This window comes from Muntiacus reevesi, chromosome 6, assembly GCF_963930625.1.
Source record: "Muntiacus reevesi chromosome 6, mMunRee1.1, whole genome shotgun sequence".
Lineage (NCBI taxonomy): Eukaryota > Metazoa > Chordata > Mammalia > Artiodactyla > Cervidae > Muntiacus > Muntiacus reevesi.
The window spans coordinates 37,865,899-37,892,028 of NC_089254.1; the positions used below are offsets into that span (position 1 = coordinate 37,865,899).

At 36.4% G+C, this 26,130-nt stretch overlaps 1 protein-coding gene and 1 pseudogene across 1 annotated transcript in view; both read left to right on the forward strand.

Annotated features, from left to right (window-relative positions):
- The window catches only part of SEMA3C (semaphorin 3C), a 204,422-nt gene that overhangs the window by 31,519 nt on the left and 146,773 nt on the right, over positions 1-26,130 (forward strand). The gene's annotated exons all lie outside the window — the stretch shown is intronic.
- On the forward strand, positions 3,129-3,281 carry LOC136171340 (U4 spliceosomal RNA; annotated as a pseudogene).

Here is a 26,130-nt window from a genome sequence, read left to right on the forward strand (position 1 = left end):
TACTATCAATAAGTAAAAGTACTGCATAGCAAAGTAAAAATATTTTAATTTAAAAATTCATAGTCAAAGTAGCACATAGGATTAATCTTTAAACTATAAATGCAGTAACCTTGTTCTCTTAGCCTGAATTTCCATTCAACTCTTTGTTTCCCTCAGTATCAAATCTTACAGGCAATTAATTAGCTTCACACTGTTTTCCAGCATTTTTCCTTAGCTAGTTATCTTTCTTCTTGAGTTTCCTGATTCTCACTCCTCCCTTCTTTACCTCTGAGCACTCTTTTCCATCTGTTTGCTCTCTCATGTACATGCCTGTTCATTTTCACGTACCCTTCAGTTTTCTTCTCTGGTGTTCTTGCAGGGAGATCTAGACATGCAGTTGATCTAGACATGTAGCTAAGTCTGAAGACTGTGGTTTAAAACTTACCTAAGAAACCATTTTACCACTAAATCTTCTACAGCCCCCAACCTCCCCAAAAGGCGGACCTTCCTTCCCTCTGGGTTTCTCCTTATTCTTCAAAGAACAAAAGAAAAAAATGTTGACTTTTAATAGATTTTTTGTTTTTTATGTTTTGGTGAAAATTCATAAGTTTAACATTGCCATTCAGTGCCCTACATCCCCATACACTGTTGCACAAACCAGGAAACAAAACTGAATAGTTCATCTACCTCTAATTCATTTTAGATCTTTATTATTTTAAGGGAAATTTCCCTTTAAGTAGATATTAAAAAATAAAGATCTGAAATGAATTGTGCAAGAGTGAAAAAGTTGGCTTAAAACTCAACATTCAGAAAACTAAGATCATGGCATCTGGTCCCATCACTTTATGCAAACAGATGGGGAAACAATGGAAACAGTAAGAGACTTTATTTTGGGGGGGCTCCAAAATCACTGCAGATGGTGACTGCAGCCATGAAATTAAAAGATGTTTGCTCCTTGATAGAAAAACTATGATCTGCCTAGACAGCATATTAGAAAGCAGAGACATTACTTTGATGATAAAGGTTCAGCTAATCAAAGCTATGGTTTTTTCAGTAGTCATGTATGGATATGAATGTTGGACTATAAAGAAAGCTGAGCACTGAAGAATTGATCCTTTTGAAGTGTGATGTTAGAGAAGACTCTTGAGAGACTCTTGGACTTCAAGGGGATCCAACCAGTCCATCCTAAAGGAGATCCGTCCTGAATATTCATTGGAAGGACTGATGCTGAAGCTAAAATTCCTATACTTTGGCCACCTGATGTGAAGAATGGACTCCGTTGAAAAGACCCTGATGCTGGGAAATACTGAAGGCAGGAGGAGAAAGGGACAACAGAGGATGAGATGGTTAGATGGCATCACCAACTTGATGGACATGAGTTTGAGTAAGCTCCAGGAGTTGGTGATGGACAGGGAAACCTGGCGTGCTGCAGTCTGTGAGGTCGCAAAGAGTTGGACACGACTGAGCAACTGAACTGAAAAGGGAAATTAGAAGGCAAAGGAAAGAGAATTACCTATTTTCAGAGCATATAGGCCAGTGGATTAGTTGGGCCGGGCAAGCTGCTGGATGGTTGCATAGCCCCTTGCTGCCATATGGGTTCTGTGTGACTCTGTGTCTCTTTCACCCCCATCTCTCCCCAAAGGCCGTGTTCTCCTCAAGCCTTGCTGCCTTACCACACAGTCTTATCAGATCTCCATTTTTGATAGGTTAATTCAGGAAGAAGCCTAATACAAAATAAAAGTTGGCATAGAAGGAAAAGAAGCCAAGATGCAGGCTAGCTGTGTTGCAAGATGACAAGACTAGAGTAGACAACACAGAAGTGATGGCACTTCTAAGAGTTTGATAGAGGATCATAAGAGATCCATTCAACTGTTAGAGCTACTAGTGGACTCCAGTTGAGGTCCAGTTCACTATTGGGCTGATCCAGGTGGTTGTAAAATGACTTTTTATGTTTCCCTTTCTATCTTTCCTATATATTTTCTATTTAGATCCTTGTACAAAAGGTAAACTGAGATATACCTGTTTTTGACATTAGGTATATGACTGCACGTGTGGTTAGTCACTCAGTTATATCTGACTCTTTGCAACTCCGTGGACAGTAGCCTGCCAGACTCCTTTACCCTCTGAGCCACTGGGGCTTAGCAACTGAACAACACAACAAACCTTATTTATATAATAGTATCATATACCTAAAGATCAGCTAATTTAAGGGTGAATTGTATAAAAAAACTTTTTAAATGAGAGCAATTGAAATAATTGACTTTTGTGGGATAAACTTTGCTTTAGATAGCCCTAAATTGAATCATCCTTTCTTTTTCCAGTTTACAGAAATATTTTAGAAAATGAGGTAACTGTTTGGATATTTAACAGGATATTAACGCCTATTTTTTTTTTAAGGCATCCTGCTCTGTGTTTATTAGTGTCCCTCATTTTTCTAGATCTAGGTAATTAAAAGATTGCATGTATTACTAGACCCCTTTTTGTTTAAAGTTAATCTCTACAATTTTCTAATCATTCTTTGCTAATGTATAGCTTTATGATTTGGATTTGTTTGGATTTGTTTTATTTATCAGTGATTAGAATTTCTGTATATTTTTATTTAACACCTTTATGAAAGTTTGCAACTTTTTGAGCAAAGACATACATTTTTAAGATTAAAAGATTGTTGTATCTGAACACTGGATGCAGGGAACACTGCCTGCTTTGTCAGTTTACATAGGGAAAACTAATGAAGCTATAAAGAAATACTATCTGTTTTATTAGAACTTTTTTACTAGTGAAACAGCTGGAAAAACAGAGTTAGTCGGCTGGCTTCCATTTTCCATTGCTTTCTGCCCTTTAAATTCAGGTTTCCTCTTGCTCATGACCAAATGCTCACCACACACAGACTCCTTAGTTTGTTACTTTAAGCCAACAGAGATTAAGCACCATTAGTAAAGACTAGTTTAGGAAAGGTTTTAACGAAAATAAATGGCACTTTCAAAGAGAATCTTGATTTATGGAGTTTGTGTGTGTGTGTGTCTGGGTAAACCAGTAAGGAAAAAATCAGATCATAGTGGTTGGGTTGAGTGCCATTAGTCATTGAGACATGTTTTCTGTTGCAGTCTTATTTGTAGTAAAAATGTGCAGTTTAATTGTAGTAAAAGTGCAGCTTTGCACAGCGGCAGTGTTGTAGCCAATGACATTTATCTGAGGCACGACTATTGCTAACTGAAACTAACTGTAGTAAAAATGCTAAGTAGTAGCCTAGTGACCAGAAAGAATATGTATCACTTTACTATATTTAGAATCAGAATTTTATTGCTGAAAGGGAAATTAGTTATCACTTAATCTGGCCTTTTGGGAGAAGGCAATGGCACCCCACTCCAGTACTCTTGCCTGGAAAATCCCATGGACGGAGGAGCCTGGTAGACTACGGTCCATTGGGTCGCTAAGAGTCGGACACAACTGAGCGACTTCACTTTCACACATTGGAGAAGGAAATGGCAACCCACTCCAGTGTTCTTGCCTGGAGAATCCCAGGGACGGGGGAGCCTGGTGGGCTGCCGTCTATGGGGTCGCACAGAGTCGGACACAACTGAAGTGACTTAGCAGCAGCTGCAATCTGGCCTTTTATATTATAGCTGAGACTCAAAGAGATTAAATGTCCTGGTTAGTAGGCAGAATAACTAGAATTTGGATATACTTGTTAATTACAGATAGCATTCCCACATCATCATCACTCTCTTTGCTACCTATCCTCTAAAGGAGTATATGGAGAAATTGGAAATTCAGTGTGAAGGAAGATGAGAGAAGATAAAAGTAGGCTTTAAAAATACATAATTGTCAGAGAGTGTTTTGCCTATGTTCTCCTCTAGGAGTTTTATAGTTTCTGGTCTTACATTTAGATCTTTAATCCATTTTGAGTTTATTTTTGTGTATGGTGTTAGAAAGTGTTCTAGTTTCATTCTTTTACAAGTGGTTGACCAATTTTCCCAGCACCACTTGTTAAAGAGGTTGTCTTTTTTCCATTGTATATCCTTGCCTCCTTTGTCAAAGATAAGGTGTCCATAGGTTCGTGGATTTATCTCTGGGCTTTCTATTCTGTTCCATTGATCTATATTTCTGTCTTTGTGCCAGTACCATACTGTCTTGATGACTGTGGCTTTGTAGTAGAGTCTGAAGTCAGGGAGGGTGATTCCTCCAGTTCCATTCTTCTTTCTCAAGATTACTTTGGCTATTCGTGGTTTTCTGTATTTCCATACAAATTGTGAAATTATTTGTTCTAGTTCTGTGAAAAATACCGTTGGTAGCTTGATAGGGATTGCATTGAATCTATAGATTGCTTTGGGTAGAATAGCCATTTTGATAATATTGATTCTTCCAATCCATGAACACGGTATGTTTCTCCATCTGTTTGTGTCCTCTTTGATTTCTTTCATCAGTGTTTTATAGTTTTCTATGTACAGGTCTTTTGTTTCTTTAGGAAGATATACTCCTAAGTATTTTATTCTTTTTGTTGCAATGGTGAATGGTATTGTTTCCTTAATTTCTCTTTCTGTTTTCTCATTGTTAGTGTATAGAAATGCAAGGGATTTCTGTGTATTAATTTTATATCCTGCAACTTTACTATATTCGTTGATTAGCTCTAGTAATTTTCTGGTAGAGTCTTTAGGGTTTGCTATGTAGAGGATCATGTCATCTGCAAACAGCGAGAGTTTCACTTCTTCTTTTCCTATCTGGATTCCTTTTACTTCTTTTTCTGCTCTGATTGCTGTGGCCAAAACTTCCAAGACTATGCTGACATAAATCTCAGCAGGATCCTCTATGACCCACCTCCCAGAATATTGGAGGGACCTAAACAAATGGGACCTAATGAAACTTAAAAGCTTTTGCACTACAAAGGAAACTATAAGTAAGGTGAAAAGACAGCCCTCAGATTGGGAGAAAATAATAGCAAATGAAGAAACAGACAAAGGATTAATCTCAAAAATATACAAGCAACTCCTGAAGCTCAATTCCAGAAAAATAAATGACCCAATCAAAAAATGGGCCAAAGAACTAAACAGACATTTCTCCAAAGAAGACATACAGATGGCTAACAAACACATGAAAAGATGCTCAACATCACTCATTATTAGAGAAATGCAAATCAAAACCACAATGAGATACCATTACACGCCAGTCAGGATGGCTGCTATCCAAAAGTCTACAAGCAATAAATGCTGGAGAGGGTGTGGAGAAAAGGGAACCCTCTTACACTGTTGGTGGGAATGCAAACTAGTACAGCCACTATGGAAAACAGTGTGGAGATTTCTTAAAAAACTGGAAATAGAACTGCCATATGACCCAGTAATACCACTTCTGGGCATACACACCGAGGAAACCAGATCTGAAAGAGACACGTGCACCCCAATGTTCATCGCAGCACTGTTTATAATAGCCAGGACATGGAAGCAGCCTAGATGCCCATCCACAGATGAATGGATAAGGAAGCTGTGGTACATATACACCAAGGAATATTACTCAGCCGTTAAAAAGAATTCATTTGAATCAGTTCTAATGAGATGGACGAAACTGGAGCCCATTATACAGAGTGAAGTAAGCCAGAAAGATAAAGAACATTACAGCATATTAACACATATATACGGAATTTAGAAAGATGGTAACGATAACCCTATATGCAAAACAGAAAAAGAAACACAGAAGTACAGAACAGACTTTTGAACTCCGTGGGAGAAGGTGAGGGTGGGATGTTTCAAAAGAACAGCATGTATATTATCTATGGTGAATCAGATCACTAGCCCAGGTGGGATGCATGAGACGAGTGCTCGGGCCTGGTGCACTGGGAGGACCCAGAGGAGTCGGGTGGAGAGGGAGGTGGGAGGGGGGATCGGGATGGGGAATACGTGTAACTCAATGGCTGATTCGTGTCAATGTATGACAAGACCCACTGAAATGTTGTGAAGTGGTCGGCCTCCAACTAATAAAATAAAATTAAAAAAAAAAAAAAACATAATTGTGAAAGGTAAACTGATACAATTAATTAGGAACTTTGGGACTAAACTGAAAATTATTTGTTTTTTAAAAAAATACCTATTATTTGCAATTAGATCTCAAGAAAGATGAAATTAAAGCATTTATAGTCATCTGCCTCCAAAAATCCAGTAAGTGCTAATTAGCTGGTATCTGAGAAGGTCCAAATCTCTCTACATTGGAAACTTGCTCTTTAGTGAAATATATGACTTAAAAACACACACACACAAAACATCTGTTGGTAGAAACCTATACCCATGATCTCTATGTTTCTGAAAAATTCCCATATTTATTGTAGGGGAAAAGAATCAGAAAAAAACAAGTCGTGTAAGTTTAATTCTAAAAAATACACTACTGCAATGATAATGTGAAATAACTATAAAGCATATGAAATACAGTTTATATTCCACTTTATTTGGGAGACACAAAAATTTATCTTTAAATTACATGTATCTAAATTTCATTCACTATGCTTTTTAAAATATTCTTTACCAATAGAAGTCAACACATTAAATAGGAAAAATCAATATATTCTAATACACACTTATGCAACTGCCACAAGAAAATTGTAATTTACAACATTCAGAAACCAGTCTGAAGTATTTGTACTGTCTACCAAGGGAAGAATTATCTCATTGTTGTACTATAAATTGCATATTTATTTCATGACAAAGGCAAAAATGGGTTATCTTTGAGAGGTAGGATTAGTTTTCTCAGCATATATGTGTGACAAAGGCTGAAACTCGAATGAATCACAGCAGTAGTATTCAAAGAACAGAAATGTCTTCAGTGACCTTTCAGTCATGGTACAGCATTAAAAGTCTTGTAACTTTTAAGGATTCGTTTACATTAAAAGTGCTTAGCTGTTTCATAATGACTAACGGGCAATGTAAGTTAATTTTTTGATAGAGTGGTCTTTCTTTAGTTTTTAGGAATTAGCCGATATATTTTGGAAATTACGTTAATATAATTACCTAAATTATTCATGAAATGTCAGAACAAGAGACTTCATCAATACAGGATGAAAACTAACACATTTCATAATGGTACATATAAATCTGATATGTCCCTTAGCCTTTCAATATATTTTCTAATTTAAAATATTCTGATTGAGAACCTACCACATTTAAGGCATTATCTCCACTGTTGAGTAGAATATCAGTAAATGACTAATTTTCTTGCTTTCCAGGAATTCACAACCCCATTAAGAAGATGAAGAGAGTAATAACTATAGAGCAGATGACTTTGTTAATGATTAGTGTTGGAGGCTAAAGAGATAAGGAAAAAAATGAAAGTGGGGATATAAAATCTGAACTTTACCTGCAGCCTGAAGAAGCAATACAGTTTAAGAATATACAGCCAAGAAAGATGGTAGAGAGTGCATCTGATAGAGAGTGGTATAGAAATCAATTTCTCAACTCAATCTCTTTGAGTCTAAGACATCATGTGATGAATTTGAACAATGTTGACTATAGGGATTAGGTTGAAATGGGATTGGAGAAACTAACCTGGCTAATATGTGGTCCTAATGATAAGGCTGGTTGGCATAGCAAGGCAGTTGTGTGGAATTCAAGGTACAGCAAAAGGAGAAATGAAGGACTAGGCAGGAAATCAATGTAAATTGAACTAGTAAAAGGGATTATTATGATTTTTAAAAAGTAGAAACTCTGGATATCACATTTTCTGCCTCTTCCTCATTAATTATCTAATGAAAGAATTTAGTTACAGAAGATTTCATAAGGTTTATTACAACTTAAGACTATCCAATGCAGCACCATTCCTAACTTCCATCCTTTCCTGAAAAATGGGAGAATAATCAATAGTCAATGTAAAAATACTCCTTTAGAATAAAATTACAAGAAATATAGGCTTTTTCTTCTTAGAACAATAAAAAGTGGAGAAAAAGATGGTAATATAGCCACACATTCCAAACTTTAACAGTGGAGTTAGTTATTCAGAGTAGGAGTTTTGTTGGGAACCTGAGCAGATAAAGAGCAAAGTACTTAACATCTGAATCATTAGAAATGCCTGTTTTTAAAAAATGCATGTTAGCATGTTTTTCAATAGTTTGTATTTATGAAAAATGATTTAGTGGCTAATACTCCTCAACTCAAAAAAGATCACTGTCCCTATAATATCTATTAGATGTAGGATATCTTGCTCTTTTTTCCCTTTTGTTTCAACGTGTTTTAGTGTATCATTTTCCTACCATGTCTAGGACCTACTTCTCTCTCCTTTTTAGACAGTGTACACACTGAACTTAATCACAGTTAGGTCTATAATAAGAAGCAGAGAACTGTATGGAAAGAAGAAAACATCATGACTATCTTTGAAATATTGTGCGTATACCCCCAAGGAAAGAATCCATGTAAGTGAAGGATATAAATTATTTTGGTATTAAAATGATAAAAAAAAGACCCACGTTACTGGTAAAATTAAAACTGATTTATAAATACAGTTCAATAATCTGTCCTATCTCCTATAAAAACACTGATATGTACTCAGCTTTAACTATGAATTATCACAGAGAACTGCAAGATGAATTAAATGTCAAGGTGGTCTTAGTGAATTTGTACAGTGATAGTTTATTGTCTTCTGTAAATATATTACCTACACAAGCCAGTTATTTTATATGTGATTCTAAAGTAGTACCATTATGCTGAGTGTTTATATGTTAAATGAAACAGCCTACTTTGGTTCCCTGTTGGCTCAGATGGTAAAGAGTCTGTCTGCCATGCATGAGACCCAGTTCAATCCCAGGGTGAGGAAGATCCCTGGAGAAGGGAATGGCTACCCACTCCAGTATTCTTGCCTGGAGAATCCCATGGACAGAGGAGCCTGGTGGGCTGCAGCCCATAGCAGCATAGAGAGACAGAGACAACTGAGTGGCTAACACTTTCACTTTGATTACCAACAGAAAAATAAATGGAGGAACATATGTACTTTAAAAATATTAACTGTTTCAGACTTTTTATAATGTTACTATCCTAACCATATATCACTTTTAGAAAGACCAGAGGAAAAAATAAATTTTCATAGTTGATCACTCTTGATTGAATTCCACAACTATAATTTCTAATGCTTTTTACATTCAAGAGTAAATGTAATAGTAGTACCATTTAGTAGTTAGCGTGGGGAAAATATTCTTCATTTAGGGAAAGTGTAACAGTTCAATTATGTGGAGAATGTTTTTTATATAAGAAGGCAAAATTACTACTCTTTGTCACTTTGTAATTTCTAGTTTGATTTTGAGTATTATATTTAGCAGAAAAGTTAGGACATTTTCCCCCAGAACTTAAGAAAACAGTTTGCATAGTTTTTGTTCTTTAAGGAAATTTGCCACTTCCTTCTTTGAATATAGTTTTATCAATTTATCCCACTCATGAATTTTATTTAAAATAAAGGGGAAAGCATGAAAAGGAAGCATATTTATGCCTTCTTGTTTTCTTTGCTTTTTTTGTTCTCTTTTCCTAATTCCCATTCGTTTCTATGTATCCCAGATTTTTTTAAGATTTCATGTGTGTAGTGGGATGGGTGAAGTCCATGAAGACAAGCTGGTCCTATAGGCTATTACTACTACAGAAGTAGTTAAGATATCATGAGGAGGAGAAAAAGTGGGAACAGTCATTCTGCAACAGGTTGTGCATGGTGAAGAGGGACAATTATCAGGAGTTTGGACTCAAAAGGGATACAGAGAAAATATGGCAGAGGGTTTCAATGATTGACAAGACCCCCTCCTATCTCACTCATAGACTATTTGTAAATTTGCTAAGCATCACAGATGCTGAATGTGTCCAAAATTTCAGTGGAAGCCAACAAAAAGTTGAAATTCCCAAGCCTTATTTTACATACTGTAGATGCTTGCTGATTGTTCTGAACCAACAGGTGAAGCAGAGAAAAAACACAAGAGAATTTGTTGTAGAATTCCTAGGAGATTTATAACTGTATCAACCCCGGAAACATGGGGTCTGAAGGAAGATTCAACACATCTTGTAAGTGCAGAGAAGCCTCAGGTAATATATAGATTGCGTGTGTATATACCTCCCAAAGAAACATTGACATCCAGTACTACAATGATCATAAAATAATAACATTGCACCTAAATAATGCATACATTTGCTGCATTAGGCATTTGACTCTTGCTTTGGATTTTGGAGAAAGTAGTAATATGCTAGTAATATCATTATTGATAGTATTTGTCTAAAGCCTTGTCAGAATCTAAACTTTCTCTGTGGAGACATTTCTCTGATACTGAGCTCTGGGTTCTTCTTTGATGCTTTTGGAACTCCATGAACTTTGTAGTGTGCCAGACTAGCTGGTGAAGGTTCACTTACTACAGAACACGTGTATTTCAGCCTTCAAACCAACAGATTAAAAAAGTAGAAAGTGTATACAATAAAATAACTCAGTCAAACCTCAAGTGACGAGCAACGTTGGTCATTTTTGAGTCTTTAGATTTAGTTGTTTAAAAGTGGTTTCCAAAGTTTATTTTAACAAGTGTCCTTTCAAGATTTTACTTTTCTGAATTTGCTTTCATTTCTTTATACACTCTTAAACTTAGCATTAGCTTTTATTGAGCTTAATGATCTATATAGAAAAGGGTTCTACATATAAAGGGAGAGATATCTTTGGAAATTTGGAAGACTCTTCCTTAAGAAAGCATTTGCTCCAATCAACCACTGAGGAGATAAAAGTTCTAAAAAAAGCTTTCTTTTTTTCTTTGCCTTGCTTGAGCCATTGTAAAATTTTTTCCCAAAGTGATAGCAATGGATATTAAAAATGTACCTATTGAAATGGGATAGATTAAACTGAACAAGTGCCCAGATTGTCAAAGACAACAGACATTTTAACCACGATGTAAATGCCTTCAATGTGCAAAACTTCTAAAAACCGGTAGTTTCCCCTAACACACATCTAATCTGATTCATTTCTGCACATTTTAATTACTTTTCCCAATTATGATGACAATAGACTACATATGAGGAAAGATAGCATTTGAAAACTGAAGAATATGCCTTCTAATTTTACATAAAGTTGCCAAAGTTATGATTTGAATGATTGCTCACCCACTTTCAACTCCACATGGTTGTCTTCACTGAATTAGTTATTTGTGATTGTGCTATTTAAAATTGTCGTTAAGTGGAAAAATATTTGTATCATTGGGCATTATTTAGGAGGGTGCTGCAAATAAATCATTTTTTCTTTTTACAAAATATTAATAGGATGTGTCCTATTTTTGTCATCATATTTGTGGTTAAGATAAATATAGCTCAGCCTTTAAAACACTGTGTTCTATTTGAAAATGTATATAATTATTTTGATTTGATTGTTTTATTTTGTCTAAAATAACATGGAAAAAGTGGCAGACTTTAGTTTTTTCGCCTCCAAAATCAATGCAGATGGTGACTGCAGCCATGAAATTAAAACACGCTTACTCCTTGGAAGAAAAGTTATGGCCAACCTAGACAGCATATTCAAAAGCAGAGACATTACTTTACCAAAAAGGTCTGTCTAGTAAAGTCTATGGTTTTTTCAATAGTCATGTATGAATGTGAGAGTTGGACTATAAAGAAAGCTGAGAGCTGAAGAATTGATGCTTTTGAACTGTGGTATTGGAGAAGACTCTTGAGAGTCCTTAGGACTGCAAGGAGATCCAACCAGTCCATCCTAAAGGAGATCAGTCCTGGGTGTTCATTGGAAAGACTGATGTTGAAGCTGAAACTCCTATACTTTGGCCACCTGATGCGAAGAACTGACTCATTGGAAAAGACCCTGATGCTGGGAGGGATTGGGGCAGGAGGAGAAAGGGACAACAGAGGATGAGATGGTTGGGTGGCATCACCAACTCAATGGACATGAGTGTGGGTAGACTACAGGAGTTGGTGATGGACAGGGAGGCCTGGTATACAACAGTCCATGGGGACGCAAAGAGTTGGACATGACTGAAGACTGAACTGAGCTAAATATTTATTATAACTAATAATGCATAATATATTTGTAACCATGCTTCTTTAATAAAGATACATTTTGTAGGTTAGACTAAATTAACATTTCAAGCCAATATAACAGATGCCAGATCTGTTACAGGAATGTGAGATAATATAAGAAAGAGGAAATTGATATGTTCTATACTAAAAAAAAACATGAATAATAATTATTTGCAAATTTATTTATAACACATAAGGTGATTGATTATATGTAACTCAGGGTATATAGAATTAAGATATTGAGACCTAATTCTAGTTTTAATTTTACTATGTCTTATTCCTTTAAACTTCACAAACTTTCCTTTTCTCATATTGAGATTAAAATAGTTATAACTACCCTTTTTCAAGCAGGACTATTGGGAGATTAAATGGAACATAAAATTCAAAACATATTTCAAGTATAATTCAGTTCAGTCACTCAGTCATGTCCGACTCTTTGGGACCCCATGGACTACAGTACGCCAGGCTTCCCTGTCCATCACTGACTCCCAGAGCTTATTCATACTCATGTCCATTGACTTGGTGATTCCATCCAACCATCTCATCCTCTGTTGTCCCCTTCACCTCCCGCCTTCAATCATTCCCAGCATCAGGGTCTTTTCCAATGAGTCAGTTCTTCGCATCAGGTGGCCAAAGTATAGGAGTTTTAGCTTCACCATCAGTCCTTCCAATGAATATTAAGGACTGATTTCCTTTAGGATGGACTGGTTGGATCTCATTGAAGTCCAAGGGACTCTCAAGAGTCTTCTCAAACACCACAGTTCAAAAACATCAATTCTTTGGCACTCAACTTTCTTTATAGTGCAACTCTAATATCCTTACATGACTGCTGGAAAAACCAAAGCTTTGACTAGATGGACGTTTCTTGACAAAGTAATGTCTCTGCTTTTGAATATGCTGTCTAGTTTTGTCATAACTTTTCTTCCAAGGAACAAGCGTCTTTTAATTTCATGACTGTAGTCACCATCTGCAGTGATTTTGGAGTCCAAAGTAATAAAGTCTCTCACTGTTTCCATTGTTTCCTATCTATTTGCCATGAAGTGATGGGACCAGATGCCATGATCTTAGTTTTCTAAGTGTTGAGTTTTAAGGCAACTTTTTCACTCTCCTCTTTCACTTTCATCAAGAGGCTCTTTAGTTCTTCTTCACTTTCTGCCATGAGGGTGGTGTCATCTGCATATGAGGTTATTGATAGCTCTCCTGGCAATCTTGATTCCAGCTTGTGCTTCATCTACTCCAGCATTTCTCATGATGTACTCTGCATATAAGTTAAATAAGCAGGGTTAAAATATACAACCTTGACGTACTTCTTTCCCTATTTGGAACCAGTCTGTTGTTCCATGTCCAGTTCTAACTGTTGCTTCCTGATCTGTGTACAGATTTCTCAGGAGGCAAGTAAGGTTGTCTGGTATTCCCATCTCTTTAAGAATTTTCCACAGTTTGTTGTGATCCATACAGTCTAAGGCTTTGGCATAGTCGATAAAGCAGAAGTAGATATTTTCCTGGAACTTTCACCCTTTTTTGATGATCTAATGGGTGTTGGCAATTTGGTCTCTGGTTCCTCTGCATTTTCTAAATCCAGCTTGAACATCTGGAAGTTCATGGTTCACGTACTGTTGAAGCCTGGCTTGGATAGTTTTGAACATTACTTTGCTAGCATGTGAGATGAGTGCAGTTGTATGGTAGTTTGAACATTCTTGGGCATTGCTTTTCTTTGGGATTGGAATGAAAACTGACCTATTCCATTCCTGTGGCCACTGTTGAGTTTTCCAAATTGGCTTGCGTACTGAGTGCAGCACTTGCACAGCATCATCTTTTAGGTTTTATATAGCTCAATTGGAATTCCATCACCTCCACTAACTTTGTTCATAGTGATGCTTCCCAAGGCCCACTTGACTTCGCATTCCAGGATGTCTGGCTCTAGGTGAGTGATCATACCATCATGATTATCTGGGCCATGAAGATCTTTTTTGTATAGATCTTCTGTGTATTCTTGCCACCTTTTCTTAATATCTTCTGCTTCTGTTAGGTCCATATCATTTCTGTCCTTTATTGTGCCCATTTTTGCATGAAATGTTCCCTTGGTAGCTCTCATTTTCTTGAAGAGATCTCTAGTCTTTCTCATTCTATTATTTTCTTCTATTTCTTTGCATTTGCATTTCAAGTATAAAGTCTAATCAAAATATGTTTCCACCCTAAACTATGAGACAAAATACAGCATACTTTATTTTCTTAATTAAACTTAATAAATTTATTTAGTATCAATAATTGTCATTATAAATACTTAAAATACTTAAAATGTAGTTTTCATCTAAGTATAATCAAAGGATCATTATACTTTTGAGACATGAAACAGAATTAGTGGTGTAGACAAAAAAATCAAACACCTAAGAATGGTACCAGACCTTCCTCATTCTTTAATAACAGTGTAAATAAATATTTAGCATATACCTCCTTCCTTTCAGATATCTCTTCACTACTTTATTATTGTAGTGTGTGTAATGTGTGTAACGAGTGCATGCTCAGTCGTGTCCCACTCTATGCAACCCCATGGACTATAGCCCACTTGGCTTCTCAGTTCATGGAATTTTCCAGGCAAGAATACTGAAGTGGGTTGCCATTTCCTATTCTAGGGGATCTCCCTGACCCAGGGATCGAACCAGCATCTCTTGTGTGTCCTGCATTTGCAGGCGGGTTCTTTACCATAGGCACCACTTGGGAAGCTATATTAGTGTTACAAACTTACTGTTTATGTCAATATCTCATCAAAGTTCTCAGAGTTCTTTCATTTTATGTTTCCTAGAGGCCACCTAAGCAATCATCTCTAAGTGGTTTAAGGGGGAAAATTGCCAGTAGACATCTTTCTAAAATGTTTAGTTCATGTTATAATGTACAAATTCATTTATCTTTAAAACCTGTAGAATCTTCTTTAGACAAATAGTATTAGTCTACATTATTGTCCTCCAAACTACATTCTGTATATAGACTATTTACTATTGATGAACTAAAATTCAAATTATAGGCTTTGGAATATCTAAGATGACATAAAAATCAATATTCATAAAGCTTCTATACTGGAGTATGTTAAATATTTTAATATTTCTATAGAGAGATGAATATCTTTGGAGTCTAAGATTATTTTCCATGATAGATATGCAATTGCATGAAATACAATCTCAGTTACTCTTTATACTTCAGATAGGCAGTGCTTTCAAATCTGAGTTATAATTAACTCAGAAGTGTGAAATCTGTAACCAGCATCTCAATAACTGGTTTAGAAGATTGAAGATAATAATCTAACCTTTGCCTCAAGGCTACTATAGTTTTCATTACTGTAATTTGTTAGACATACTACCAGTGCTTTGATTTGGTGATTTGATTCATCCATTTAATCTTGGTTTAGGGAGTTGAACCATTGATTTAACCTTTCTGCTTATTATAAATTAAGTATATTTCCTGAAGGTAGAACTTTAGTGAGAGGCACTCAAAAACTCAGTTATAAAATGTCAGAGGGTCACTCTTTTCTATTTTTTAACATTAGTTCTTCAACTTGTCTGTTTTTGTTATACCAAATTGAAATAATTGGGCACCAACTAAAAATTGCTAGGTTCAATCTGTTTAGATATTCAGTACCTCTGTCCATTTAAAACTTTTGTTACTTTAAATAAATATTTTAAGTATTTAAATAAATATTTCAGGTGCAAATGTAAATTTACTTGATATATTATGCTTTAAATTGTATATGCTCTACAAAATTACATAGCTCCATTAAAATATAAACCTTTTTATAGAACAGTCAATTTAACTATCTAGTAACTCTGAGTATAAACTAAACACTGAGGGAATGACAATGCATGCCATTGTTTTATTAACATAACCTATTATTGAATAAAAACCCTAGTGGTCAATGTTGGAATGAGAGAAAAATCCATCAATATTTGTTACCTAGAAATATTCTAATAACTTTCTTATTGGTCTTGTTATAAGGAAATACTAAGTGAAATTTTTAAATACTTATATAAATTCAACTATATTTTCAGCATTAAAAGCTAGACTGAATTCTGATGACTTTTTAGCACAAAACTGGCTCAATAAATTTTAACATATTACATTTAACTAACTCCTAGAATTCTGAATCTTTGCTCACCAAGCAATTTCTAAAAGTTGTTTGCAAAGGAAAAGCCTGAGAATGCAAGTAATCCTTTAAGAAGTTTAATTTCTGACTGTAAGTATTAACACACTCAGCTGAGCCTTTTTTCTTAAATACGTGGACATATCAATACATATTGCTTATACGGTGTAAGTTTATTGCAGAAATGCCAACTTAGAAACACTTTACCAGCTGTTAGAAATAAACTCACAAAAGTAAAAAAAAAAAAATAGACAATATGTGCAAAGCTATAATTAATTAATTTGCTGATTGGTATTTACCATTAGATGGCATCTTCAACAGGACATGCATTCAGTAATGATTAACTGTCCCTCAATTTAAATTAGTTTGAATGGATAATGTGAGTATGCTCTGGACTCAATGGGCTCTTAAAAAAGAACAGCTGCTCTAAAATCTCGAAGGAGAGCAACTGAAACTAAAAAAAAAAAAAAAAAAAAATCAATATGTCACCAGCAGGTTTGTTGTAATAGATGCTTAGCACAGCAGGCTTGTATAAGCTAATGTCTTACTAGGCATGACAAGACAGTTATATTAAACGACTGCATAGGCAGAATTACTGGGGCAGCAAGACATGCAACTGTGTAAAGGCAGTATTTTTTTGGCAGAAAGAGGGCCAGGCAGGAGTGTGGGTCAGAGTTCATAGGTACCTGTGTTGGTATATAATACTGAAAACATTTTAAGCATAACAAATTTACATGGATGTAACACTTACTTTGAATTTACTCATGCATTTAAAACTCATTATCAAAGAGCTGTTAATTTTTGTTTTAAACAATTATAATTTTATATGAATTTACCAATGTACCATTTTCTTTTAAAGGCAAAAGTTATTCTTTATGCAATTAATCTAAGGATAAAATAGGGGAAAAATCTATGTTCCAAATGTCTGAAAAAATAAAAATAAATTCTATATATACTTGAGAAATCAGGTAATAAATAGTCTGCTTCAGAAACAATATAGAGGGGAAAATCCTAAGTTGTAAAACATTTAACAAGTTAAATTCAATCATAATAATTATCTTCTCTGTCTCATTCTAAAGTGAAATATTATCACCATGTTGTAATCTTATGAAAGCTTGCAAATGAAATGATTTCATAAAAAGAATGACTTCAACTCAACAGTAAATTATTTTACATATACTTCCACATGGGAATCAGAGATTTCTTTAGAAGACTTTTATACAGGCACTAAGGCTATGTTTTTTAATTCATACACTGGCCTTAATGTTTATTATTCTCTAGTTCATTTCACAGTTTTTCTCTACAGTCAACATATTATTACAACGTGAATTGTGATGTTTCAACACAATCTTGTGACCTTTCAGCAGAAATTTATGGTATACATCAAAGCGGTAATATATACATAAAGAAATTCTTCTACAAAGAAACAGTTAATTCAGTATTTCTGCTGAACATGTGGCTGGAGTTTACATCTTGGTTACCTTGCACAAGCTTCCATGAAAAACAGTTCAACTATTTGTATGAGAACAGACAGCTGATGTTCTCCTATCAACACTTTCCCTCAGAGGTTGAAGTTTCTGCTAGGGCTTTCTGTTTAGATTGCTGGGAGACACTTGCTGCTCATCTTCATTAGAATTGTCCATACAAAAGATTGTAAAAACACAGGTTTTTATTAATTTCTTTGCCATATTATAGCATAGTTGTTATTTTTTAAAATCAGATATTCTTACAATGTCTCTTGTGTTTGTAAAGTTAGTTAATTTACCTTGATTCTTTCTGTAACAGCCTTTTGATCTTGGACTAGTCTCAATTTTCCTACCTGTAAAGTGTTTCTTACTTGTAAAATTCAAATGGATCCTTATATCTAAAATATTTCAAAGGTTTTAAGGGAAACAAGTTTATCGAATATATGAAATTTTACTTGTATATGTCGGTATATAAAATTAGGGATACATTTCTCTTTCTTATAACTTTTTTATGACTATAAAAGGAAAATAAGTCTACCCATGAGTTAAAATGTAAATTTCAAGCTAATAAAACTCAAATGAAGAGCATTAACATAGTAGATGTTTTTTACTGAAATGCCAGTTTTGCTCACAAGGTAGCCACGACACCGACCGACCCTCAAGATTAGGGTATAATCCCCTGCATTTGTCATAGTGCCTAACACTTAGTGTGGGCTCTAGAAACATTTCTTATAGGAAATAATGGCTACCAAGTGAAAATGAAAGATGAGTGATGATTCCTGCAAATTATAGGTTATGGTGGTATGAGGTAATTTTGTTGACATCTTGGGTCTTTTCCTCACGATTTAAAGATATGCTTTGATACTGTGAAGGGCTACAGAGCAGTGAATCACTGCAAAGCTGCTTGTGAAGCATGTCTTAGGAAAAATTGTGAGCTTTTATTTGTGTCCGGGGTGGAAGGAGCAGCAAGAAGCATGCATGAGTCATAGGACAAAAACACAAAATGCCATTCCAAAGAGAGTGGTGACCTTATGTCTGAGGATGCAGAAACCAAACTGGGGAAATAAGCTGTCTTGTTCTCAAAAGTTCATGTAATGAGGATAAAATCAGTTTTTTTTTTCCCTTAGAAGGTTATACCATTGAATTATAGAATTGCTTTTATTTGATATTCCAAGTGCGTTACCTCTGATTCAGTTTGAAACTACCCCAGATCAGGCAGAGTCCAAACATAGACCTTTCTTAGCCTAGTACTGCTGTTTGTAATTTGGAACAAGGGATGCTGTTAAAGGGGTATGCTTCTGCCCCCTGAGAGTTGGAACAATTTCTAAATTCCGTGTTTGCTGTGACGTACTTAGGTAGAATCTACTTTTATAGGCCGCTTTTAATTTTAGAAAGAGGCTAAATGTTCGAATTAGCGATTTGTACATTTTTTTTTTTACTGATTGCTAAATATAAAAAGAAGTACATATGGAAGGTTGTGGCATATTAGCAAATACTCAAGAAAAAAAGTATTATAATAGCAAAATATGAGAGAAGTCATTACTTGGTGGAAGAGAACTTGTTTTCTGAATGCCCAGTGTCATGGAATCCTCATTCTTTTATTTAAAGTGTGTTTACTATCATTCCTCCTTTTTAAAAAATGAGTTTAAATGCATTTCACTTATTGATATGAGCCTTCCACTCAGGATCTTTTTCTTTTTAAAATTTTCATATGTGTAGATCCATTTTTATGTGGAAACTGTCCAACTTAAACATTTGTATATAAAAGTTTTCCAGAGAACTCTCAAAGAATTCTATTGGATGTCTTTACTGTATTATAGGACTTACACCAAGAAAAGGGAACAAAGACCATATCCAATTAAAACAAGGAAAGAACTCTTGAACCCAGCCATGCATACAAGAAAAATAAATTGTTTGAAGTGAGACATGAGGTAATCGTGACTCCTCAAAGGAGAAGCCAGTACTAATCTGGCTTCTAATGTGCTGGTTGGAGATGAAATGTTTCATTGACATTAGCACTTAACAAATCACCAAATGTTCAATGAATACTTACTATTTCAGGAGCTCTGTTAAATGGTTTTTCTTCATATGCTCACATTTCAGCAAATATGTAAATTATATGAGACACAGTTGACAGTGTCAAATACCAGGGAAAAAAGTGCATTTCCTAAAAATTCCAGAATGTATTTTGAGATTTTACTCAGTGCTATACAGTGATTCAAGTTCTTGTTACAGTCTAGCCTATGAGAAAATAAAAATACTTGAAGGCATATTGCAGTTTAGACCATGAAAATACTTCCCAGTATATGAGGACTGTGTTCACAGACATGACTAACACATCTCATTTCATATATTGAGATTATTTGAGATGGGATAGGAACATTTTAGTGACCTAAGCCTTACAGTTTTGAATCATAGTGCTTGGGGAACTAGACGGAGTAACGTATACAATCACTTACAATGACTAATGTCAACCGTGAATGTGGTTCTTTTTCACATGATCACAGCAAATTTAAAAAACGATCAGGACGTTTAAAAGAATGCAGTCACTTCCTAGGTACCCAGAGTTTCTGTATGCTCTAATTTTTCCCTCTTACAGCTAGGTTTAGGTTTTACTTAAATATAATGTATTCTGAAATATTATTATTATATTAAATCAACAGAATCACTGAGTACTTTATTTCATTATTTTCAGCCAGTAAACAATATTTGTATTCATTTACGGACAAACTTTTTCAGCCTTTTATGATTTTTAGCACTCTTTCTTTGTGACTTGACATTTTCTCCTCACACTGTCTTTATGGTAGTGCACTATCTCAGTTCAAGTTCGGTTCAGTCACTCAGTCGTGTCCGACTCTAAGCGATCACGTGGACTGCAGCACACCAGGGGGTTTCACTGTCCATAACCAACTCCAGGAGCTTGCTCAAACTCAGGTCCATCGAGTCGGTGACGCCATCCAACCATCACATCCTCTGTCGTCCCCTTGGTTCCTGCCTTCAATCTTTCCCAGCATCAGAGTCTTTTCCAATGAGTCAGTTCTTCAATTCAGGTGGCCAAAGTATTGGAATTACAGCTTCAGGATCAGTCCTTCCACTGAATATTCAGAACTGATTTCCTTTAGGATTGACTGGTTTGATCTCCTTGCAGTCCAAGGGACCCTCAAGAGTCTTTCCCAACAAAATAGTTCAGAAGAATCAGTACTGTGGCGCTCAGCTTTCTTTATACTCCAACTCTCACATTCATACAAGACTACTGGAAAAACCATAGCTTTGACTAGATGGACATTTGTTAGTAAAGTAATGTCTCTGCTTTTTTAATATTTTTCTAAGTTGGTCATAGCTTTTCTTCCAAGGAGAAAGTGTCTTTTAATTTCATGACTTCAGTGATTTTGGATGCCCCCCAAAATAAAGTCTCTCACTGTTTGCATTGTTTCCCTGTTTGCCATAAGGGGATGGAACCAGATGCCATGATGTTAGTTTTTTGAATGTTGAATTTTAAGGCAACTTTTTCACTCTCCTCTTTCACTTTCACCAAGAGACTCTTTAGTTCTTCTTCACTTTCTGCCATAAGGGTGGTGTCATCTGCACATCTAAGGGTATTGATATTTCTACTTGCAACCTTGATTTCAGCTTGTGCTTCATCCAGTCTGGCATTTCGCTTGATATACTCTGCATATAAGTTAAATAAGCAGGGTGACAATATACAGCCTTGATGAACTCCCTTCCCAATTTGCAACCAGTCTTTTGTTCCATGTCCAGTTTAACTGTTGCTTCCTGATCTGCATACAGATTTCTCAGGAGGCAGATTAAGATTGTCTGGTATTCCCATCTCTTTAAGAATTTTCCACAGTTTGTTGTGATCCACACAAAGGCTTTGACATAGTCAGTAAAGCAGAAGTAGATGTTTTTCCAGAACTCTCCTGCTTTGTCGATGATCCATCGAATGTTGGCAATTTGATTTCTGGTTCCTCTGCCTTTTCTAAATCCACTTGAACTTCTGAAAGTACAGGGTTCATGTACTGTTGAAGCCTGGCTTGGAGAATTTTGAGCATTACTTTCCTAGCATGGAAGATGAATGCAGTTGTGTGGTAGTTTGAGCATTGTTTAGGATTGCCTTTCGTTGGGATTGGAATGAAAACTGACCTTTTCCAGTCATGTGGCCACTGCTGAGTCTTCCAAATTTGCTGGCATATTGAGTACAACACTGTAGCAGCATCATGTTTTAAGATTTGAAATAGCTTAATTGGAATTCTGTCACCTCCACTAGCTTTGTTTGTATTGATGCTTCCTAAGGCCCTTTGACTTCTCACTCCAGGAAGTCTGGCTCAGGTGACTGATCACACCTTTGTGGTTCTCTGCATCATGAATATCTTTTTTGTATAGATCTTCTGTGTATTCTTGTCACCTCTTCTTAATAACTTCTGTTTCTGTTAGGTCCATACCATTTCTGTCCTTTATTGTGCCCATCTTTGCATAAAATGTACCCTTGATATCTCAGATTTTCTTGAAGACATGTCTAGTCTTTCCCATTCTGTTGTTTTCCTCTATTTTGTTGCATTTATTACTGAGGAATGCTGTCTCATCTCTCCTTGCTATTCTTTGGAACTCTGCATTCAGATGGGTATGTCTTTCCTTGTCTGCTTTGCCTTTCACTTCTCTTCTTTTCTCAGCTATTTGTAAGGCCTCATCAGATAACCATTTACCCTTTTTGCATTTCTTTCTCTTGGGAATAGTTTTGATCACTGCCTCCTGTACAGTTTCAAAAGCCCCTGTCCATAGTTCTTCAAGCACTCTGTCATAGTTAATCTCTTGAATCTATTTGTCACTTCTACTATGTAATTGTAAGGGATTTGATTTAGGTCATACCTGAAAGGTCTAGTGGTTTACCCCACTTTCCTCAGTTTTAGTCTGAATTGTTCAATAATGAGTTCATGATCTGAGCCACAGTCAGCCTCCAGTCTTGTTTGTGCTGACTGTATAGAGCTTCTCCATCTTTGGCTGCATTGAACATAATCTGATTTTTGGTATTGAGCATCTGGTGATGTGCCTGTGTAGAGTCTTCTCTTGTGTTGTTGGAAGATGGTGTTTGCTGTGACCGGTGGGTTCTCTTGGCAAAACTCTGTTAGCTTTTGCCCTGCTTCATTTTGTACTCCAAGGCCAAACTTGCCTGTTACTCCATGTATCTCTTGACTTCCTACTTTTGCATTCTAGTCCCCTATGATGAAAAGGACATCTTTTTTTGAACTTTAGTTCTAGAAGGTCTTGTAGGTCTTCATAGAACCATTTGGCTTCAGCTTCTTCAACATTAGTGGTCGGTACATAGACTTGGTTTACTGTGATATTGAATGGTTTGCCTTGGAAATGAACAGGGATCATTTTATTGTTTTTGAGATTGCACCCAAGTACAGCATTTTGAACTCTTTTGTTGACAATGAGGGCTACTCCATTTCTTCTAAGAGATTCTTGCCCACAGTATAATGGTCATCTGAGTTAAATTCACCCATTCCAGTACATTTTAGTCCACTGATTCCTAAAATGTTGATGTTCACTCTTTCCATCTCCTGTTTGACCACTTTCAATTTTCTTTGATTAATGGACCTACATTCCAGGTTCCTAATATTGTTTTTTACATCATTGGACTTACTTCCATCACAAGTCACATTCACAACTGAGTGTTGTTTTCACTTTGGCTCCATTTCTTCATTGTTTCTGGAGTTATCTCTCCACTTTTCTCTAGTAGCATATTGGGCACCTACCGACCTGGGGAGTTCATCTTTCGGTATCATATCTTTTTGCCTTTTCATACTTTTCATGGGGTTCTCAAGGTAAGAATACTGAAGTGGTTTTCCATTCCCTCCTCCAGTGGACCATATTTTGTCAGAACTCTCCACCATGACCCATCCAACTTGGGTGGCCCTACACGGCATGGCTCATGGTTTCATTGAGTTAAGATAAGGCTGTGGTCCATATGATCAGTTTGATTAGTTTTCTGTGATTGTGGTTTTCATTCTGTCTGCCCTGTCAAGGATAAGGATAAGAGACTTGTGAAAGATTCCTGATGGGAGAGAGTGACTGTGGTGGATACTGGGTCTTGTTCTGATGGGTGAGGCCATGCCCAGCAAGACCTTAGGAGGGGCAAAATTGCCGTCAGAGATGCTTGGAGGGCTCAAAGAAAACCTAATATGCACCAGGACCCAGAGACCCCGTATAGACTGTGTCAGATCTGCCTCTGAGTGTTTGAGTGTCTCCGAAGGTACAGGTCATCAGTGGCCTACCTCAGGGGCAGGGCTCTGGGTGCAGTAGACCTGGGTCACACAGTGTGCGGCACAAGCCCTCTTGGAGGAGATCTCCACTAACCCCACCATAGAGCCATGAAGCAGTAGACTCACAAACTGCAGAAGAATTAAACCAAATAAATTCTTTCGCTGTTAAGAAAATTCTAGGACCTACAACAGATATCCCAACCTGGGGATCTGGCAAAGGGACTGAACCCCCAGGGAATTTGACTTTGAAGGCCGTTGGGATTTAATTACAGAACTTACACATGACTGGGGAAACAGTTTCTTGGAGGGCACAAACAAAACCTTGGGCACACCAGGACCCAGGAAAAAGGAGCTGTGACCCCCACAGGAGACTGACCTAAACTCACCTGTGAGTGTCCAGGAGTCTCCAGCTGCAGAGTCGGGGGCACTGAGTGTGGCAGTGCATGCACGGGACCTTTTGAAGGAGGTCGCCATTATCTTCATTACCTCCACCATAGTTTGGTCTCAGGTCAAAAAACAGGGCAGGAACACAGCCCCGCCCATCCATAGAAAATTGGATTAAAGATTTACTGAGCAAGGCCCTGCCCATTAGAACAGGACCCAGTGCACTGGTTAATAAGAAGTTTTTAGTCCTGTTCATTGGTCATCTCCACAGGGAACAATATGAGTCCAGTGCTCTAACTTTATTTCAACTCACTGCCGCTGCTCCTGCTGCTGTTATGAAACCAATTGTAGATGCAAACAATTCTTTCCATGATTACTAAGATAAATACCACATGTAAGAGAGGTTTGATTTTTTCATACTACAAAAGATCAGCCTTGGGAGAATGTAATAGCAATCGTAGCATTCTGTTTCCTAATCGATTACACATGCAGAACTCTTCCAATGGTGCTATAACTTGTCCATTATTTCTTGTAAGCAATGTGTAAAACTCAAAGTGTACTCAGAGAAAGTTTTTAATCTGTTTTTTTTAATCTGTTTTCTTAGTGCTGCTACATTAATGTTAAAAATCAACATCATAAACCACATCTTACTGGTTGTTTTTTAATAAAAATGACACAAGTTTAGCTAAGAACTATAGATAGAATAACATTTGAGTTTCTTTTGGAAGAATAATAGTGTTGGTCTTAATGAGTTCTTGGGTAAAATGATTGATAACTTGAGACTCTTGTGTGTCTGTGTGTCCCCAGGCAATAAAAAATAACAGGCTTAAAACTTTTTGGTAGAAGATCATTCTTTAAAGAATCACCACTGTACATCGCAGCAATCAAATTAAAAAGTTACAATTGCATAAGAATGACTTATTGAATATTTCCAATGCAAGGGACTTGCTGATTTATTTCCTACTGTAGTATGGTCGACATTTGGGTAAGGTTATTGTTTAAATGGAGATAAGAGTGAACATTTCAAAACCCTAAATGGCACAGATCTTTTGAAAGATTTCAGTCAGTTATGTAGCATGTATTTCTAAGATAAGCAACCACTGTGATTTTTAAACATAGTGAATCTCCAGGGCATCATTCAAATGCATTCATTTAATTAACAAGTATTTATTATTTAGCACTATTATCCACTTAGAACACATCAGTGAACACAAGAGATCCCCCTTCTGTTGTGGACCTTATGTTATTATGGAAGGGGACAGATTAAAAAAAAAAGGACAAATAAGTAAATTAGTATTTTAGACAATAGTAAGTACTAAGTAAAAGAAAAAAGGAAAGGTTAGTGGTGTTTTGCAGAGATGGGGGAGGTCAGGTGGCAGTTTTAAAATGGTAGTCAGGATAGGCCTCTTTCAGACTGTGAGATTTACAGAGACTTGAAGAAGATGTGGGATAACCAAGGGAATATCTGTGGGAAGAGCATTCCAGACAGAGGAAAAGATCCAGAGTAAAGGTCTAATGGTGTGAGTGAGCACTCCTGCAATACGCTAAGAAGAAGGCCAGTGTGACTGAAGCAGAGTGAGAGATAGTGTGATGTGCATGCGTGCATGTGCTCTCAGTCGTGTCCGATTCCTTGAGACCCAATGGACTGTAGCCACCAGGCTTCTCTGTCTATGGAATTTTCCAGGCAATGCATCCTGGACGGGTTGCCATTTCCTTCTCGAGGGATCTTCCCAATCCACGATTAAACCCATATCTCTTGCATCTCCTGCATGGGCAGGCAGAGTCTTTATCAGCTGAGCCACCTCAAAGTAAAAATGCCTTGAAGGGACAGGTTGATGCAGATACCTTTAAGACAGTACCATGCTGACTGCCTTTCAGAGAAGAGCACTGGATTTTCTGAAAAC